Raw genomic sequence first — 15939 nt, forward strand, 5'->3', positions numbered from 1 at the left:
GCTGCTTATGCATCATTTGTGTTGTGCATCGTGTGGTGAATTCCGGGTGTTGATTTGTGTTTCCGGTTTGCTTCGTCTCGATAGAGTTCCGCAGCGTGCCGGATTATGAGGACCCGTTCGACTACGTCGGTTCGTCTGCTTCACGGAGTCATTCTTCTTCCAAGCCGGATCTCAGGCAAGATGACCATTTTCCCAGATACCATTACTATCATTTCCATGCTAGTTTTATCGCTTCTATCGATTATGTCTCGTTGCCTACCACATGTTAAATATCAGCCTCTCAACAATGCCATGATAACCTTCAACCTGTTCGACCTAGCAAACCACTGATTGGCTATGTTACTGCTTGCTTAACCATGTTGTTAGCGTTGCTAGTTGCAGGTGCAGTTGCTTCCATGTGATAACATGGGTTCCTTGTTATATCACCATATTAAATACTATTTAAATTAATGCACCTATATACTTGGTAAAAGGTGGAAGGCTCGGCCTTTCTAGCCCGGTGTTTTGTTCCACCTTTGCCCCCTTAGTTTTCGGCTACCGGTGTTATGCTCCATAATTGAGCGCTCCTAACACGATCGGGGTTGTTATGGGGACCCCCTTGATAATTCGTTTTAGATTAAAGCTGGTCTGGCAAGGCCCAACATTGGTACTACATTTGCCTAATAACCTAATAAGATTGCATAGGGACTTTCCGGACCCCGAGGATAATTTAATCAACCCCCCGGGCCAGTGCTCCGCATGAGTGTTGGTCCACCCACCTAGCAGACGGTGGTGCCACCTCGGGGCAACTCGAGGTTTGGCTACCGTCCACTATGCATACACGGTGTGTCCTGAGAACGAGATACGCGGCTCCTATCGGGTTCGTCGACACACCGGGTGGCCTTGTTGGATTAGTTTTACCTTTGACGAGATATCTTGTGCATCAGGATTCCGGTGATGCTTTGGGTAATCTCAGAGTTGAGGTTTTCCACTAGGGAATCCGACGAGATCGCAAGCTTCGTGATTGAGGATTCCTATGCGGCTTGTGGTAATTTGTGATGGACTAGTTGGAGCACCCCTGCAGGGTTAAATCTTTCGAAAAGCCGTGCCTGCGGTTATGTGGCAACGTGGAAACTTTGTTTAACACTGGTTCTAGATAACTTGAAGTTAACTTAATTAAAACATGCCAACTATGTGCGTAACCGTGACTGTCTGTTTTGTGAGTTCCTTCTCCGATCGAGGACACGGTGGGGTTATGTCTGACGTAGGTAGGTGTTCAGGATCATTTATTTGATCATCAGTAGACACGTCCGTTATGCGTAGACCTTCCCCCTCTTATATCTAGTACTCGTAAGTTAGCCACCAAATATATGCTTAGCCGCTGCTGCAACCTCACCACTTAACCATACCTCACCCATTAAGCTTTGCTAGTCTTGATACCTTTGGAAATGAGATTGTTGAGTCCCCTGTGGCTCACAAATTACTACAACACCAGTTGCAGGTACAGATAAAGGTTACTTGACGCGCGAGCGTTGATTGTTCATTTGGAGTTGCTTCTTCTTCTTCTTCTTCTTCATCGATCTAGGATGGGTTCCAGGCCGGCAGCCTGGGACAGCAAGGATGGACGTCGTTCTTCTTTTCTCGTTTGTTTTCGTCCGTAGTCGGACCCTGCTCTTCTTCATGATGATTATGTATTGTACTGTTGTGACTCTGATGTAGCTTCTGGCGAGTGTAAGCCAATTCTATTTATATCTCATCTTTTCAGTACATGTACTTGTAACGATATACATTCCTACGACACGACGAGATGTGCTTCTATCCCTCACGAGGCCTTCGTGCCAAATTGAGGATAGGGTCGCATCTTGGGCGTGACATGGTCATGCATTGATTTGTTACACGAGCTTTTCCACTCCCTGCATGCAAATCCTTTTCACACATGTGCATGCAAACAGATTTCCACCGAGCGTAATGGTTATGGAGGAGTAACTCACGAGGACTAACTAGCAATTAAATACCCAAGTGGGCCTTACTCCTGTTGCAAAACAGAACAAATAGATTTTGATAAGGAGCCCTACACACCGAACCGGAGGGAGTATGTGTGTTCAAAAATGTTCATGCCCAAAGATATCATTTCTTCCCTAAACCAAGTCATGAACTAACATGCACATTTATTCCCTTTAAACACTAAACCAAGTGCCACTCTAACGAGAATCATGTGGCAGTGCAAACATAGGTTTCCAACCCTCCAAAAGTTCAGTGCAAAACAAAGAAAAACGACTCTCACGTGTGTGCAAACATTCAGTACAAACATGCGCTTTTAAATCCTAAACCAAGTCATGGCCTCACTATATATAGCTTCCTTACCTAGCCATGTCAAAGTCTTTCCATCTGCCCTAGCGGTTACCAGTGCAGCACTAAACGCCACAAACCCACGCGGTCCTGGGTTCGAGTCCCAGCTGCACCAATTTTTTGTGCATTTTCCATCCTTCATTTTTTTAGAAAAATTATTTTTTCTCAATGTAATGCCCTTAAAAAATGTTCATTAATTTTTGCACCAGGTGTAAACATGTACCATGACATTTTCCATGACATTTTGGTCTTTGATTTAAATCACGATGTATTTGAATTGGAGTTAACAGCTCCAAACAAATTCTAAACTTAATTGTTTGGCTCTGGAATAATTCAATTAGCTTCCACAAAAAGTTTCACCATTAAATAAAGGGTTTTACTGCCTAAACTAAATCAGAATAGGAAACAGAAAACAAGCAAGAGATATCATTTGCCCACCCCCGAATGGGCCTAATTGGATAGTTGGCCCCTTACCCTAGCCGACACTTAGCTCTCCTATAAGTGCATCTAGTGCCCCTTAGTGATTTTGGTGGTTTGAAGACTTATAGGTTAAGTATCTAATGTGTTCTTGAGTGTACACAGGATCTATAAGTCGCTGAGGAGTTCGAAATAATTGATGAATATCGACCCCTAAAAATGTATATCTTCGGTTGAAGAAGTTGGTCTGAAGCTGAAGAAATGAATCGCGAAGAATTTGCGATAAAATTGATATTCCTCATGAAGATATTGAAATTGAGGAATTCGGTGTGTCCTGAAGAAAATCAATCTGAAGACTTTGAAGCATGAAGATTTATCCTTTCTGTTTTATTTTCTTCACACTTGAGTAATAGGAACACCGTACTGTTAAAGGGGGTCAAAGTAACGTACTGGGATGAATTTCCTCATGATGCTCAACCCAAGCCTAATCCTACCAAAAGCCTCAAGTGAGGAATATGAGAGACATGAGGACTCTCACAGTTGAGGGTCCCGACCGTTATCGATAGTCACGCCACATCATTGGTCTTATCCACACCAACGGTCATATTATTTAAGGGCATTAATGTCAAATCATGTCGGGGTGCTCCCAGGCTATAAATAGCCGCCCCCACAACCATTAGCTGGTTGGCTGCTCCGTTAGAAACTGACACTTGTCATAAGAGCAACCCAAATTCCTCAAAGTCTTCGAGAGTAATTCATCAGTGAGGAAATACCCCAAACACCAAACCACAAACCAAAACCAAGTGATTGAGCATCACTGAAGAAGTTGTTCCTGTGTGGGACTGAAGCCTTTTACCTTTGAGGATTGTTCATCCTCCAGACAGTTAGGCATCATGGTCTAGAGCAATCCAGCAGTCAATTGTGGATCGCTAGGTGACCAAGTTTGTGAGGGTTTGGAAGTCTGCCCTGAAGACTTACCACGAGTGTTGGGCGAGGACTGTGTGTTCTTAGCCCAAGGAGAATACGGTAGGGACTGTGTGTCCTTTGGTTTCAATACCAAGCCGCTCCAAACGAGATGTACAACTGTCATAGCAGTTGGAACTGGGTCATCAACCACTGTCTTCACTGTGAAATAGGTTCTATTTCCTCAACTCTTTATATTCCTCAGATTGTGTGTTGATGATTTTCACTGTCACTGTTTGAAGAATTTGCTGAAGACTTTCTCTGAAATTCCTCAACCCCAAATTCTTCACACGAGTTAATCCTCATCTGTTTTCTGCGTGCCTGCATACTGTGCAAACTGTTTTCATATTCTTCATCCTGAAAAACTGTTGTAGTGATACTTTGCACTCCTGATCCTTTGTTGTTTCTGCTGTAAGTTAGTCATCAGTGAGGAATTTCCTCAAAAGGAATTTCCTCAGTGATGAAATTCTAAAAATCTCCTATTCACCCCCCCCCCTCTAGTCGATATAACGCACTTTGAATTGGTATCAGAGCAAGGTACTCCCTTGTTTTGTGTGATTTTGGTTTAACCACCTGGAGTTTTAGTTATGTCGACTATAGGCATGATTAAGGTTACTGCAGCATGTCCTACTTTCGAAGGAAAGGACTTTCCCTTCTGGAAGACCAAGATGCAGATGCATCTACAAGCTATTGACAACGATCTCTGGTATATTATGGAACATGGCGTCCCTATCGTCACTGCTACTATCTCTGCCGCTGATGTGAAGAAATTCAAGCAACTTGATTCTCAAGAGAAGAATATCATCTGTGGCCATCTGAGCAAGGGCCAGTATGGCAGAGTAAGTGCTTTGGGCTCAGCAAAACTTATCTGGGAAAGGTTGTCCAAAGTGAATGAAGGAGTATCAACCCAGCGTGATTCTCGTGTTGATGTTCTTCGCAATCTCTTCAATCGCTTCAAGAGGTTTGACAATGAAAGCTGCCAAGATACCTTCATCGCCTCACTCACATATCAAATGAACTGCAAGCACTGGGAGCTCAAGACATTACTGATCACGAAGTTGTGAAGAAACTGCTAAGATCTTTGGATTCTTCATTTGATACTTTAGTTCTGATGATTCAAGAAAGACCAGACTACAAGATGCTTGATCCAGCTGATAAACTAGAAAGACTCAATACTCATGAATTCCAACAAGAAGAAAAGAGAGATCTATATGGACCAAGCTATTCTAGACCACGTGCACTGAAGGCCAAAGCAATTTCCTCATCTGAAGAAGAAGACTCGGATGGTAGCATTGGTGATCCTGAAGAATTTGGACAGGAGCTTGCAATGCTCGTGAGGAAATTCCAGAGGTTTACACGACGTGGCCAGTTCGGTAAATCTTCAAGAAGAGATATGAGGAAATCAGAATCTTCATCTGAGGATTACAAGAAAAGAACCTGCCACAAATGCAAGAAATCAGGTCACTACATTGCTGATTGTCCTCATTGGGGAAAGGAATCAAAGAAGAAGAAATACAAGGATGAAAGTTCTGATGACTCGAAGAAAAAGAAGAAACCTTCAAAATCCTCATCTTCAAAGTCCTCATCGCACAAGAAGACTAGTTTCAGAAAGGCTCGGGCACTTATTGGCAAGGAAATGGATTCCGAGGTAGAATCCGAGGAATGTGATGAAGAGGAGGGTTCTGATGAAGACTTAGAATCCGGACAAGCTAGTCTTGCACTTGCAACCACATTCGTTACCAAGCCAATCTTCAACCTTGAAGAAAATGATAACACCATCCACACTGATGACTATGCTGATGACTTCGCTCCAACCTATTGATTCATGGCAAAAGGTTCAAAGGTATCGAATGATGCTTCCTCCTCTGATTCAAGTGACTGTGAACCTGATGATTATAAAAAACCCAGTTACAGTAAACATGCTATCATTGCCACTAAACAACAAACTGTTGGAATTATGCCCTAGAGGCAATAATAAATATAGTTATTATTATAATTCCTGTATCAAGATAATCGTTTATTATCCATGCTATAATTGTATTGAATGAAGACTCATTTACATGTGTGGATACATAGACAAAACACCGTCCCTAGCAAGCCTCTAGTTGGCTAGCCAGTTGATCAAAGATAGTTAGTGTCTTCTGATTATGAACAAGGTGTTTTTGATTGATAACTGGATCATGTCATTGGGAGAATCACGTGATGGACTAGACCCAAACTAATAGACGTAGCATGTTGATCGTGTCATTTTGTTGCTACTGTTTTCTGCGTGTCAAGTATTTATTCCTATGACCATGAGATCATATAACTCACTGACACCGGAGGAATGCTTTGTGTGTATCAAACGTCGCAACGTAACTGGGTGACTATAAAGATGCTCTACAGGTATCTCCGAAGGTGTTAGTTGAGTTAGTATGGATCAAGACTGGGATTTGTCACTCCGTGTGAACGGAGAGGTATCTCGGGGCCCACTCGGTAATACAACATCACACACAAGCCTTGCAAGCAATGTAACTTAGTGTAAGTTGCGGGATCTTGTATTACGGAACGAGTAAAGAGACTTGCCGGTAAACGAGATTGAAATAGGTATGCGGATACTGACGATCGAATCTCGGGCAAGTAACATACCGAAGGACAAAGGGAATGACATACGGGATTATATGAATCCTTGGCACTGAGGTTCAAACGATAAGATCTTCGTAGAATATGTAGGATCCAATATGGGCATCCAGGTCCCTCTATTGGATATTGACCGAGGAGTCCATCGGGTCATGTCTACATAGTTCTCGAACCCGCAGGGTCTGCACACTTAAGGTTCGACGTTGTTTTATGCGTATTAGAGTTATATGATTGGTTACCGAATGTTGTTCGGAGTCCAGGATGAGATCACGGACGTCACGAGGGTTTCCGGAATGGTCCGGAAACAAAGACTGATATATAGGATGACCTCATTTGATTACCGGAAGGTTTTCGGAGTTACCGGGAATGTACCGGGAATGACGAATGGGTTTCGGGAGTTCACCGGGGGGGCAACCCACCCCGGGGAAGCCCATAGGCCTTGAGGGTGGCACACCAGCCCTTAGTGGGCTGGTGGGACAGCCCAAAAGGCTCTATGCGCCAAGGAGAAGAAAATCAAGAGAGAAAGGAAATAAAAAGGGAGGAGGTGGGAAGGAAGGGGGACTCCCTCCCACCAAACCTAGTCCAACTCGGTTTGGGGGGGAGAGTCCTCCCCCTTGGACTCGGCCGACCCCCTTGGGGCTCCTTGAGCCCCAAGGCAAGGTCCCCTCCCTCCCACCTATATATACGGAGGTTTTAGGGCTGATTTGAGACGACTTTTCCACGGCAGCCCGACCACATACCTCCACGGTTTTTCCTCTAGATCGCGTTTCTGCGGAGCTCGAGCGGAGCCCTGCTGAGACAAGGTCATCACCAACCTCCGGAGCGCCGTCACGCTGCCGGAGAACTCCTCTACCTCTCCGTCTCTCTTGCTGGATCAAGAAGGCCGAGATCATCGTCGAGTAGTACGTGTGCTGAACGCGGAGGTGCCGTCCGTTCGGTACTAGATCGTGGGACTGATCGCGGGATTGTTCGCGGGGCGGATCGAGGGACGTGCGGACGTTCCACTACATCAACCGCGTTCTCTAACGCTTCTGCTGTACGGTCTACAAGGGTACGTAGATCACTCATCCCCTCTCGTAGATGGACATCACCATGATAGGTCTTCGTGCGCGTAGGAAAATTTTTGTTTCCCATGCGACGTTCCCCAACAGTGGCATCGTGAGCTAGGTTCATGCGTAGATGTCTTCTCGAGTAGAACACAAAAGTTTTTGTGGGCGGTGATGTGCGTTTTGCTGCCCTCCTTAGTCTTTTCTTGATTCCGCGGTATTGTTGGATTGAAGCGGCTTGGACCGACATTACTCGTACGCTTACGAGAGACTGGTTTCATCGTTACGAGTAACCCCCTTTGCTCAAAGATGACTGGCAAGTGTCGGTTTCTCCAACTTTAGTTGAATCGGATTTGACCGAGGAGGTCCTTGGATGAGGTTAAATAGCAACTCATATATCTCCGTTGTGGTGTTTGCGTAAGTAAGATGCGATCCTACTAGATACCCATGGTCACCACGTAAAACATGCAACAACAAAATTAGAGGACGTCTAACTTGTTTTTGCGGGGTATGATTGTGATGTGATATGGCCAACGATGTGATGTGATATATTGGATGTATGAGATGATCATGTTGTAATAGAAATATCGACTTGCACGTCGATGGTACGGCAACCGGCAGGAGCCATAGGGTTGTCTTTATACTAACGTTTGTGCTTGCAGATGCGTTTACTATTTTGCTAGGATGTAGCTTTAGTAGTAATAGCATGAGTAGCACGACAACCCCGATGGCAACACGTTGATGGTAGATCATGGTGTGGCGCCGGTGACAAGAAGATCGTGCCGGTGCTTTGGTGATGGAGATCAAGAAGCACGTGATGATGGCCATATCATGTCACTTATGAATTGCATGTGATGTTAATCCTTTTATGCACCTTGTTTTGCTTAGAACGACGGTAGCATTATGAGGTGATCTCTCACTAAAATTTCAAGACGAAATTGTGTTCTCCTCGACTGTGCACCGTTGCTACAGTTCGTCGTTTCGAGACACCACGTGATGATCGGGTGTGATAGACTCAACGTTCACATACAACGGGTGCAAAACAGTTGCGCACGCGGAACACTCGGGTTAAGCTTGACGAGCCTAGCATGTGCAGACATGGCCTCGGAACACATGAGACCGAAAGGTCGATCATGAATCATATAGTTGATATGATTAGCATAGGGATGCTTACCACTGAAACTATACTCAACTCACGTGATGATCGGACTTGGGATAGTGTAAGTGGATCATGAACCACACAAATGACTAGAGAGATGTACTTTTTGAGTGGGAGTTTAGCATATAATTTGATTAAGTTGAACTCTAATTATCTTGAACATAGTCTAAGTCCACTTTGAATATATTTGTGTTGTAGATCATGGCTCACGCGACAGTCATCCTGAATTTTAATACGTTCCTAGAGAAAGCTAAGTTGAAAGATGATGGAAGCAACTTTGTAGACTGGGCTCGTAATCTTAAGCTAATCTTATAAGCTGGGAAGAAGGATTATGTCCTTAATGCTGCGTTAGGAGTTGAACCACCCGCTACGGCTGATCAGGATGTTAAGAACGCTTGGTTAGCACGTAAGGAGGACTACTCAATAGTTCAATGTGTAGTCTTATATGGCTTAGAACCGGGACTTCAACGTCGCTTTGAGCGTCATGGAGCATTTGAGATGTTCCAGGAGTTGGAGTCTATCTTTCAGAAGAACGCCCGGATCGAGAGGTATGAGACCTCCGATAAATTCTATGCTTGCAAGATGGAGGAAAACTCATCTGCCAGTGAACATGTGCTCAAAATGTCTGGGTACTCAAACCGTCTAGCTGAGCTGGGGATTGAACTCCTGCAAGAGGCTATCACTGACAGAATCCTTCAATCACTGCCGCCAAGCTATAAAGGCTTTGTGTTGAACTACAACATGCAAGGGATGAACAAGTCTCCCGGCGAGTTGTTTGCGATGCTGAAAGTCGCAGAGTCTGAACTCCGTAAAGAGCATCAAGTGTTGATGGTGAATAAGACCACTAGTTTCAAGAGAAACGGCAAAGGCAAGAAGGGCAATTCGAAGAAGAGCGGCAAGCCTGTTGCCAATCCGCCGAAGAAACCCAAAGCTGGACCTAAGCCTGAAACGGAGTGTTACTATTGCAAGGGTATGGGTCATTGGAAGCGCAATTGCCCCAAGTATCTGGCAGATAAGAAGGCAGGCAAAGAAAAATCAGGTATATTTGATATACATGTTATTGATGTGTACTTAACCGGCCCTCGTAGTAGTGCCTGGGTATTCGATACCGGTTCTGTTGCTCATATTTGCAACTCGAAACAGGAACTGCGGAATAGACGAAGGCTGGCGAAAGATGAAGTGACGATGCGCGTAGGAAATGGTTCCAAGGTTGATGCAATCGCCGTCGGCACAGTGTCACTTCAACTACCATCAGGATGAGTGATGAACTTAAATCATTGTTATTTAGTGCCTGCGTTAAGCATGAACATTATATCTGGATCTTGTTTATTGCGAGACGGTTACTCTTTTAAGTCAGAGAATAATGCTTGTTCTATTTCTATGAGTAACATCGTTTATGGTCATGCACCGAATGTGAGAGGATTGTTCATATTGAATCTTGATAGCGATACGCATATACATAACATTGAGACCAAAAGAGTTAGAGTTAACACTGATAGCGCCATATTTTTGTGGCACTGCCGCTTAGGTCATATTGGTGTAAAACGCATGAAGAAACTCCATGCTGATGGACTTTTGGAGTCACTTGACTTTGATTCACTTGACACGTGCGAACCATGCCTCATGGGCAAGATGACTAAGACTCCGTTCTCCGGAACAATGGAGCGTGCAAGTGACTTGTTGGAAATCATACATACCGATGTGTGTGGTCCGATGAGCGTGGAGGCACGCGGCGGATATCGTTATTTTCTCACCTTCACTGACGATTTAAGTAGATATGGTTATGTCTACTTGATGAAGCACAAGTCTGAAACATTTGAAAAGTTCAAGCAATTTCAGAGTGAAGTGGAAAATCATCGTAACAAGAAGATCAAGTTCCTACGATCTGATCGTGGGGGTGAATATCTGAGTTTCGAGTTTGGTGCTCACTTAAGACAATGTGGAATTGTTTCACAGTTAACACCGCCTCGAACACCACAGCGTAATGGTCTGTCCGAACGTCGTAATCGTACTCTATTAGATATGGTGCGGTCTATGATGTCTCTTACTGATTTGCCGTTATCATTTTGGGGCTATGCATTAGAAACAGTTGCATTCACTTTAAATAGGGCACCATCAAAATCCGTTGAGACGACACCATACGAACTGTGGTATGGCAAGAGGCCAAAGTTGTCGTTTCTTAAAGTTTGGGGATGTGATGCTTATGTCAAAAAGCTTCAGCCTGAAAAGCTGGAACCCAAAGCGGAAAAGTGCGTCTTCATAGGTTACCCAAAAGAGACAGTTGGGTACGCCTTCTATCTCAAATCCGAGGGCAAAGTGTTTGTTGCTAAAAACGGAGCTTTTCTCGAGAAGGAGTTTCTCTTGAGAGAATTGAGTGGGAGGAAGATAGAACTTGACGAGGTTGTCGAACCTCTCATCCCTCTGGATGGTGGCGCAGGGCAAGGGGAAACCTCTGTCGTTGCGACGCCGGTTGAGGAGGAAGTTAATGATGATGATCATGAAACTCCAGTTCAAGTTTCTGTTGAACCACGCAGGTCGACGAGATCACGTGCTGCTCCAGAGTGGTACGGTAATCCCGTCTTGTCAATCATGTTGTTAGACAACAATGAACCTGCAAATTATGAAGAAGCAATGGTGGGCCCAGATTCCAACAAATGGCTAGAAGCCATGAAATCCGAGATAGGATCCATGTATGAGAACAAAGTGTGGACTTTGGAGATACTACCTGAGGGCCGCAAGGCTATTCAGAACAAATGGATCTTTAAGAAGAAGACGGACGCTGACGGTAATGTGATCGTTTATAAAGCTCGGCTTGTGGCAAAGGGTTTTTCACAAGTTCCAAGAGTTGACTACGATGAGACTTTCTCACCCGTAGCGATGCTTAAGTCCGTCAGAATCATGTTAGCAATAGCTGCATTTTTCGATTATGAAATCTGGCAGATGGATGTCAAAACGGCGTTCCTTAACGGTTTCCTTAAGGAAGAGTTGTATATGATACAACCCGAAGGTTTTGTCGATCCTAAGTATGCTAACAAGGTGTGCAAGCTCCAGCGATCCATCTATGGACTGGTGCAAGCATCTCGGAGTTGGAACAAACGTTTTGATGAGGTGATCAAAGCATTTTGGTTTATACAAGTGGTTGGAGAATCTTGTATTTACCAGAAAGTGAGTGGGAGCTCTGTGGCATTTCTAATATTATATGTGGATGACATATTGCTGATTGGAAACAACATGGAGTTCTTAGAGAGCATAAAAGGTTACTTGAATAAAAGTTTCTCTATGAAGGACCTAGGAGAAGCTGCTTACATTCTAGGCATTAAGATCTATAGGGATAGATCAAAACGCATGATAGGACTTTCACAAAGCACATACCTTGATAAAGTTTTGAAGAGGTTCAAAATGGAACAGTCCAAGAAAGGGTTCTTGCCAGTTTTACAAGGTACGAAATTGAGTAAGACTCAGTGCCCAGCAACTGATGAAGATAGAGAGCATATGCGCTCCGTCCCCTATGCTTCAGCCATAGGTTCTATCATGTATGCGATGTTGTGCAGTAGACCGGATGTTAGCCTGGCCAAAAGTATGGCAGGTAGGTTCCAGAGTAATCCAGGAGTGGATCACTGGACAGCGGTCAAGAATATCCTGAAGTACCTGAAAAGGACTAAGGAGATGTTTCTCGTATATGGAGGTGACGAAGAGCTCGCCGTAAAAGGTTACGTCGACGCAAGTTTTGACACAGATCCGGACGACTCTAAGTCGCAAACCGGATACGTATTTATTCTTAATGAGGGTGCAGTAAGCTGGTGCAGTTCCAAGCAAAGCGTCGTAGCAGATTCTACATGTGAAGCGGAGTACATGGCTGCCTCGGAGGCGGCTAAGGAGGGTGTCTGGATGAAGCAGTTCATGACGGATCTTGGAGTGGTGCCAAGCGCACTGAATCCAATAACCTTGTTCTGTGACAACACTGGTGCCATTGCCTTAGCAAAGGAACCACGGTTTCACAAGAAGACCAGACACATCAAACGACGCTTCAACCTCATCCGCGACTACGTCGAGGGAGAGGACGTGAATATATGCAAAGTGCACACGGATCTGAATGTAGCGGACCCGCTGACTAAACCTCTTCCACGGCCAAAGCATGATCAACACCAGAACTGTATGGGTGTTAGATTTATTACAATGTAATTCACATAGTGATGTGAGGGCTAGATTATTGACTCTAGTGCAAGTGGGAGACTGTTGGAATTATGCCCTAGAGGCAATAATAAATATAGTTATTATTATAATTCCTGTATCAAGATAATCGTTTATTACCCATGCTATAATTGTATTGAATGAAGACTCATTTACATGTGTGGATACATAGACAAAACACCGTCCCTAGCAAGCCTCTAGTTGGCTAGCCAGTTGATCAAAGATAGTTAGTGTCTTCTGATTATGAACAAGGTGTTGTTGATTGATAACTGGATCACGTCATTGGGAGAATCACGTGATGGACTAGACCCAAACTAATAGACATAGCATGTTGATCGTGTCATTTTGTTGCTATTGTTTTCTGCGTGTCAAGTATTTATTCCTATGACCATGAGATCATATAACTCACTGACACCGGAGGAATGCTTTGTGTGTATCAAACATCGCAACGTAACTGGGTGACTATAAAGATGCTCTACAGGTATCTCCGAAGGTGTTAGTTGAGTTAGTATGGATCAAGACTGGGATTTGTCACTCCGTGTGAACGGAGAGGTATCTCGGGGCCCACTCGGTAATACAACATCACACACAAGCCTTGCAAGCAATGTAACTTAGTGTAAGTTGCGGGATCTTGTATTACGGAACGAGTAAAGAGACTTGCCGGTAAACGAGATTGAAATAGGTATGCGGATACTAACGATCGAATCTCGGGCAAGTAACATACCGAAGGACAAAGGGAATGACATACGGGATTATATGAATCCTTGGCACTGAGGTTCAAACGATAAGATCTTCGTAGAATATGTAGGATCCAATATGGGCATCCAGGTCCCGCTATTGGATATTGACCGAGGAGTCCCTCGGGTCATGTCTACATAGTTCTCGAACCCGCAGGGTCTGCACACTTAAGGTTCGACGTTGTTTTATGCGTATTAGAGTTATATGGTTGGTTACCGAATGTTGTTCGGAGTCCCGGATGAGATCAAGGACGTCACGACGGTTTCCGGAATGGTCCGGAAACGAAGATTGATATATAGGATGACCTCATTTGATTACCGGAAGGTTTTCGGAGTTACCGGGAATGTACCGGGAATGACGAATGGGTTCCGGGAGTTCACCGGGGGGGGCAACCCACCCCGGGGAAGCCCATAGGCCTTGAGGGTGGCACACCAGCCCTTAGTGGGCTGGTGGGACAGCCCTAAAGGCTCTATGCGCCAAGGAGAAGAAAATCAAGAGAGAAAGGAAAAAAAAGGGAGGAGGTGGGAAGGAAGGGGGACTCCCTCCCACCAAACCTAGTCCAACTCGGTTTGGGGGGGAGAGTCCTCCCCCTTGGACTCGGCCGACCTCCTTGGGGCTCCTTGAGCCCCAAGGCAAGGTCCCCTCCCTCCCACCTATATATACGGAGGTTTTAGGGCTGATTTGAGACGACTTTTCCACGGCAGCCCGACCACATACCTCCACGGTTTTTCCTCTAGATCGCGTTTCTGCGGAGCTCGGGCGGAGCCCTGCTGAGACAAGGTCATCACCAACCTCCGAAGCGCCGTCACGCTGCCGGAGAACTCTTCTACCTCTTCGTCTCTCTTGCTGGATCAAGAAGGCCGAGATCATCGTCGAGCTGTACGTGTGCTGAACGCGGAGGTGCCGTCCGTTCGGTACTAGATCGTGGGACTGATCGCGGGATTGTTCACGGGGCGGATCGAGGGACGTGAGGACGTTCCACTACATCAACCGCGTTCTCTAACGCTTCTGCTGTACGGTCTACAAGGGTACGTAGATCACTCATCCCCTCTCGTAGATGGACATCACCATGATAGGTCTTCGTGCGCGTAGGAAAATTTTTGTTTCCCATGCGACGTGCCCTAACACAAACTGTCGTGGAAAAGCTTCAGAAACTGCTAGATAGAAGCGATGATTTGTTGAATGATGAAATGAATCTTACCCAAGTCCTAACTGAAGATATGAAAAGTCTTTAGTCCAGATTTGATAATCTTCAAGATCGTCATGTTACACTCCTCGTTGATCATGAGAAACTTTCCTATGAATTTCTTCAAAGGAAGCTTGATCTAGAGAAGCTGAGGATTTCTCATGATGATCTTCGTATGGAAAATGATTCATTACTAGCTCAACAGATCAGTGCTGCTCAAGCTGAATTCATTCCTCCATGTATTAAATGCATCGAACGTGAAACTGCTGATTCTTCACCAAAATCATCAGATGCTTCAATTACTACAAGTTCTTCAACTGCTCCTGTAGTGTCAAATTCCTCACTTGAGGAAAACACAAATGTCACTGATGAAAATGCAGGGCTGGAGGAATTGTATGTGACAGGCATATACAAAAGTCTCGAAGGACATCAAACCCTTTGTGATGTGCTCAAAAAGCAGATCTTGAACAGGAACCCGAGGAAAGAAGGAATTGCCTTTGAGAGGAAATTGAATGCTGATGGATCTTATTGGAAACCTGAGCAGTATCCCAAAACCTCATGGGTTGCTGCTACTGGGCCTCATTTTGATCCATCCAATCTAACAGGCTTTTCATGTGAATTATCCTATTCCTCGGATGAGTCATTTGACTCCAACTATAAACTATTCAAAAATCAATCTGGTGAAGTATTTGCACGATATGTTGGAACTAATTGCAGGAATAGCCCTCCCCTCAGGAAAATCTGGGTTCCCAAAAGTTGCCTTGAAAATCTTCACGTGAATGTCCTCATGACACCACCTATGAAGAATTTGAACCCCAGATCAAATTCCTCAGGAGGACCAAAGTCTTCAAGAGGATAAAAATCCTCAACTAGTCAAAACTATGCTCGTACTCGTGCTAATGATTCTAACATGCAGGGAAATTACAAGGAATATGAATATGAGTGTTATTCCTCAAATCATTATGTTCATAAATCCTCAAATAAATTCTCTGCATATTCATTTGAGTACTCTAACCCCCCTACTGTTAGAAGAAGTGCATTAGCTTCAATGCCCCCCTTCTCATATGGTGCTCGCAGGATGATGAATGCTTTACCACCCCTTCAGATGTGGGTGGTGAAGAAATTGAACTAATCACTTCTGCAGGTCAGGTCTCCAGATGAAAATCATCATCTGAAAAATTTGCTGGAGACCTGAGGAAAATGCTTGATGGGACGCAAGCTAATATTGATGAAATAGAAATATTTCACACGTCCTTATAATTCTGTTATGATGAAATTCCTATCTGATGAAA

Source organism: Hordeum vulgare, chromosome 5H (genome assembly GCF_904849725.1).
Source record: "Hordeum vulgare subsp. vulgare chromosome 5H, MorexV3_pseudomolecules_assembly, whole genome shotgun sequence".
NCBI classification, from domain to species: Eukaryota; Viridiplantae; Streptophyta; class Magnoliopsida; order Poales; family Poaceae; genus Hordeum; species Hordeum vulgare.